Source organism: Phlebotomus papatasi, unplaced genomic scaffold (genome assembly GCF_024763615.1).
Source record: "Phlebotomus papatasi isolate M1 unplaced genomic scaffold, Ppap_2.1 HiC_scaffold_34, whole genome shotgun sequence".
In the NCBI taxonomy this organism is placed as follows: Eukaryota; Metazoa; Arthropoda; class Insecta; order Diptera; family Psychodidae; genus Phlebotomus; species Phlebotomus papatasi.
Window position 1 is genome coordinate 20956 of NW_026604558.1, and position 6970 is coordinate 27925.

Consider the following 6970-nt stretch of genomic DNA (forward strand, 5'->3'; position numbering starts at 1 on the left):
ATGCTACATGTGTACGCATACATGTCCATGCACATAATCAGTCATCATAGAAAATTAGAACAGGTCATACACGAATTATTTTCAGGAAAAAATTGGGTTCTTACCATTAGATAAGCTGGATAAAAAATTGGCAAAATATTTAATTTGAAATATTATGAATTATGTTTTATTTGCAACATGCTACATGTGTACGCATACATGTCCATGCACATAATCAGTCATCATAGAAAATTAGAACAGGTCATACACGAATTATTTTCAGGAAAAATTTGGGTTCTTAACATTAGATAAGCTGGATAAAAAATTGGCAAAATATTTAATTTGAAATATTATGAATTATGTTTTATTTGCACAATGCTACATGTGTACGCATACATGTTCATGCACATAATCAGTCATCATAGAAAATTAGAACAGGTCATACACGAATTATTTTCAGGAAAAAATTGGGTTCTTACCATTAGATAAGCTGGATAAAAAATTGGCAAAATATTTAATTTTAAATATTATGAATTATGTTTTATTTGCACAATGCTACATGTGTACGCATACATGTTCATGCACATAATCAGTCATCATAGAAAATTAGAACAGGTCATACACGAATTTTTTTCAGGAAAATATTGGGTTCTTACCATTAGATAAGCTGGATAAAAAATTGGCAAAATATTTAATTTTAAATATTATGAATTATGTTTTATTTGCACCATGCTACATGTGTACGCATACATGTCCATGCACATAATCAGTCATCATAGAAAATTAGAACAGGTCATACACGAATTATTTTCAGGAAAAAATTGGGTTCTTACCATTAGATAAGCTGAATAAAAAATTGGCAAAATATTTAATTTTAAATATTATGAATTATGTTTTATTTGCACCATGCTACATGTGTACGCATACATGTCCATGCACATAATCAGTCATCATAGAAAATTAGAACAGGTCATACACGAATTATTTTCAGGAAAAAATTGGGTTCTTACCATTAGATAAGCTGGATAAAAAATTGGCAAAATATTTAATTTGAAATATTATGAATTATGTTTTATTTGCACCATGCTACATGTGTACGCATACATGTCCATGCACATAATCAGTCATCATAGAAAATTAGAACAGGTCATACACGAATTATTTACAGGAAAAAATTGGGTTCTTACCATTAGATAAGCTGGATAAAAAATTGGCAAAATATTTAATTTGAAATATTATGAATTATGTTTTATTTGCACCATGCTACATGTGTACGCATACATGTCCATGCACATAATCAGTCATCATAGAAAATTAGAACAGGTCATACACGAATTATTTTCAGGAAAAAATTGGGTTCTTACCATTAGATAAGCTGGATAAAAAATTGGCAAAATATTTAATTTGAAATATTATGAATTATGTTTTATTTGCAACATGCTACATGTGTACGCATACATGTCCATGCACATAATCAGTCATCATAGAAAATTAGAACAGGTCATACACGAATTATTTTCAGGAAAAAATTGGGTTCTTACCATTAGATAAGCTAGATAAAAAATTGGCAAAATATTTAATTTGAAATATTATGAATTATGTTTTATTTGCACCATGCTACATGTGTACGCATACATGTCCATGCACATAATCAGTCATCATAGAAAATTAGAACAGGTCATACACGAATTATTTTCAGGAAAAAATTGGGTTCTTACCATTAGATAAGCTGCATAAAAAATTGGCAAAATATTTAATTTGAAATATTATGAATTATGTTTTATTTGCAACATGCTACATGTGTACGCATACATGTCCATGCACATAATCAGTCATCATAGAAAATTAGAACAGGTCATACACGAATTATTTTCAGGAAAAATTTGGGTTCTTACCATTAGATAAGCTGGATAAAAAATTAGCAAAATATTTAATTTGAAATATTATGAATTATGTTTTATTTGCACAATGCTACATGTGTACGCATACATGTTCATGCACATAATCAGTCATCATAGAAAATTAGAACAGGTCATACACGAATTATTTTCAGGAAAAAATTGGGTTCTTACCATTAGATAAGCTGGATAAAAAATTGGCAAAATATTTAATTTTAAATATTATGAATTATGTTTTATTTGCACAATGCTACATGTGTACGCATACATGTTCATGCACATAATCAGTCATCATAGAAAATTAGAACAGGTCATACACGAATTTTTTTCAGGAAAATATTGGGTTCTTACCATTAGATAAGCTGGATAAAAAATTGGCAAAATATTTAATTTGAAATATTATGAATTATGTTTTATTTGCACCATGCTACATGTGTACGCATACATGTCCATGCACATAATCAGTCATCATAGAAAATTAGAACAGGTCATACACGAATTATTTTCAGGAAAAAATTGGGTTCTTACCATTAGATAAGCTGGATAAAAAATTGGCAAAATATTTAATTTGAAATATTATGAATTATGTTTTATTTGCATCATGCTACATGTGTACGCATACATGTCCATTGAAAATAATCAGTCATCATAGAAAATTAGAACAGGTCATACACGAATTATTTTCAGGAAAAAATTGGGTTCTTACCATTAGATAAGCTGGATAAAAAATTGGCAAAATATTTAATTTGAAATATTATGAATTATGTTTTATTTGCACCATGCTACATGTGTACGCATACATGTCCATGCACATAATCAGTCATCATAGAAAATTAGAACAGGTCATACACGAATTATTTTCAGGAAAAATTGGGTTCTTACCATTAGATAAGCTGGATAAAAAATTGGCAAAATATTTAATTTGAAATATTATGAATTATGTTTTATTTGCACCATGCTACATGTGTACGCATACATGTCCATGCACATAATCAGTCATCATAGAAAATTAGAACAGGTCATACACGAATTATTTTCAGGAAAAAATTGGGTTCTTACCATTAGATAAGCTGGATAAAAAATTGGCAAAATATTTAATTTGAAATATTATGAATTATGTTTTATTTGCACCATGCTACATGTGTACGCATACATGTCCATGCACATAATCAGTCATTATAGAAAATTAGAACAGGTCATACACGAATTATTTACAGGAATAAATTGGGTTCTTACCATTAGATAAGCTGGATAAAAAATTGGCAAAATATTTAATTTGAAATATTATGAATTATGTTTTATTTGCACCATGCTACATGTGTACGCATACATGTCCATGCACATAATCAGTCATCATAGAAAATTAGAACAGGTCATACACGAATTATTTTCAGGAAAAAATTGGGTTCTTACCATTAGATAAGCTGGATAAAAAATTGGCAAAATATTTAATTTGAAATATTATGAATTATGTTTTATTTGCACCATGCTACATGTGTACGCATACATGTCCATGCACATAATCAGTCATCATAGAAAATTAGAACAGGTAATACACGAATTATTTTCAGGAAAAAATTGGGTTCTTACCATTAGATAAGCTGGATAAAAAATTGGCAAAATATTTAATTTGAAATATTATGAATTATGTTTTATTTGCACCATGCTACATGTGTACGCATACATGTCCATGCACATAATCAGTCATCATAGAAAATTAGAACAGGTCATACACGAATTATTTTCAGGAAAAAATTGGGTTCTTACCATTAGATAAGCTGGATAAAAAATTGGCAAAATATATAATTTTAAATATTTTGAATTATGTTTTATTTGCACAATGCTACATGTGTACCCATACATGTTCATGCACATAATCAGTCATCATAGAAAATTAGAACAGGTCATACACGAATTATTTTCAGGAAAAAATTGGGTTCTTACCATTAGATAAGCTGGATAAAAAATTGGCAAAATATTTAATTTGAAATATTATGAATTATGTTTTATTTGCACCATGCTACATGTGTACGCATACATGTCCATGCACATAATCAGTCATCATAGAAAATTAGAACAGGTCATACACGAATTATTTTCAGGAAAAATTTGGGTTCTTACCATTAGATAAGCTGGATAAAAAATTGGCAAAATATTTAATTTTAAATATTATGAATTATGTTTTATTTGCACCATGCTACATGTGTACGCATACATGTCCATGCACATAATCAGTCATCATAGAAAATTAGAACAGGTCATACACGAATTATTTTCAGGAAAAAATTGGGTTCTTACCATTAGATAAGCTGGATAAAAAATTGGCAAAATATTTAATTTGAAATATTATGAATTATGTTTTATTTGCACCATGCTACATGTGTACGCATACATGTCCATGCACATAATCAGTCATCATAGAAAATTAGAACAGGTCATACACGAATTATTTTCAGGAAAAATTTGGGTTCTTACCATTAGATAAGCTGGATAAAAAATTGGCAAAATATTTAATTTGAAATATTATGAATTATGTTTTATTTGCACCATGCTACATGTGTACGCATACATGTCCATGCACATAATCAGTCATCATAGAAAATTAGAACAGGTCATACACGAATTATTTTCAGGAAAAAATTGGGTTCTTACCATTAGATAAGCTGGATAAAAAATTGGCAAAATATTTAATTTGAAATATTATGAATTATGTTTTATTTGCACCATGCTACATGTGTACGCATACATGTCCATGCACATAATCAGTCATCATAGAAAATTAGAACAGGTCATACACGAATTATTTTCAGGAAAAATTTGGGTTCTTACCATTAGATAAGCTGGATAAAAAATTGGCAAAATATTTAATTTTAAATATTATGAATTATGTTTTATTTGCACCATGCTACATGTGTACGCATACATGTCCATGCACATAATCAGTCATCATAGAAAATTAGAACAGGTCATACACGAATTATTTTCAGGAAAAAATTGGGTTCTTACCATTAGATAAGCTAGATAAAAAATTGGCAAAATATTTAATTTGAAATATTATGAATTATGTTTTATTTGCACCATGCTACATGTGTACGCATACATGTCCATGCACATAATCAGTCATCATAGAAAATTAGAACAGGTCATACACGAATTATTTTCAGGAAAAATTTGGGTTCTTACCATTAGATAAGCTGGATAAAAAATTGGCAAAATATTTAATTTGAAATATTATGAATTATGTTTTATTTGCAACATGCTACATGTGTACGCATACATGTCCATGCACATAATCAGTCATCATAGAAAATTAGAACAGGTCATACACGAATTATTTTCAGGAAAAATTTGGGTTCTTACCATTAGATAAGCTGGATAAAAAATTGGCAAAATATTTAATTTGAAATATTATGAATTATGTTTTATTTGCAACATGCTACATGTGTACGCATACATGTCCATGCACATAATCAGTCATCATAGAAAATTAGAACAGGTCATACACGAATTATTTTCAGGAAAAAATTGGGTTCTTACCATTAGATAAGCTGGATAAAAAATTGGCAAAATATTTAATTTGAAATATTATGAATTATGTTTTATTTGCAACATGCTACATGTGTACGCATACATGTCCATGCACATAATCACTCATCATAGAAAATTAGAACAGGTCATACACGAATTATTTTCAGGAAAAAATTGGGTTCTTACCATTAGATAAGCTGGATAAAAAATTGGCAAAATATTTAATTTGAAATATTATGAATTATGTTTTATTTGCACAATGCTACATGTGTACGCATACATGTCCATGCACATAATCAGTCATCATAGAAAATTAGAACAGGTCATACACGAATTATTTTCAGGAAAAAATTGGGTTCTTACCATTAGATAAGCTGGATAAAAAATTGGCAAAATATTTAATTTTAAATATTATGAATTATGTTTTATTTGCACAATGCTACATGTGTACGCATACATGTCCATGCACATAATCAGTCATCATAGAAAATTAGAACAGGTCATACACGAATTATTTTCAGGAAAAAATTGGGTTCTTACCATTAGATAAGCTGAATAAAAAATTGGCAAAATATTTAATTTTAAATATTATGAATTATGTTTTATTTGCAACATGCTACATGTGTACGCATACATGTCCATGCACATAATCAGTCATCATAGAAAATTAGAACAGGTCATACACGAATTATTTTCAGGAAAATATTGGGTTCTTACCATTAGATAAGCTGGATAAAAAATTGGCAAAATATTTAATTTTAAATATTATGAATTATGTTTTATTTGCACCATGCTACATGTGTACGCATACATGTCCATGCACATAATCAGTCATCATAGAAAATTAGAACAGGTCATACACGAATTATTTTCAGGAAAAAATTGGGTTCTTACCATTAGATAAGCTGAATAAAAAATTGGCAAAATATTTAATTTTAAATATTATGAATTATGTTTTATTTGCACCATGCTACATGTGTACGCATACATGTCCATGCACATAATCAGTCATCATAGAAAATTAGAACAGGTCATACACGAATTATTTTCAGGAAAAAATTGGGTTCTTACCATTAGATAAGCTGGATAAAAAATTGGCAAAATATTTAATTTTAAATATTATGAATTATGTTTTATTTGCACCATGCTACATGTGTACGCATACATGTCCATGCACATAATCAGTCATCATAGAAAATTAGAACAGGTCATACACGAATTATTTACAGGAAAAAATTGGGTTCTTACCATTAGATAAGCTGAATAAAAAATTGGCAAAATATTTAATTTGAAATATTATGAATTATGTTTTATTTGCACCATGCTACATGTGTACGCATACATGTCCATGCACATAATCAGTCATCATAGAAAATTAGAACAGGTCATACACGAATTATTTTCAGGAAAAATTTGGGTTCTTACCATTAGATAAGCTGGATAAAAAATTGGCAAAATATTTAATTTTAAATATTATGAATTATGTTTTATTTGCACCATGCTACATGTGTACGCATACATGTCCATGCACATAATCAGTCATCATAGAAAATTAGAACAGGTCA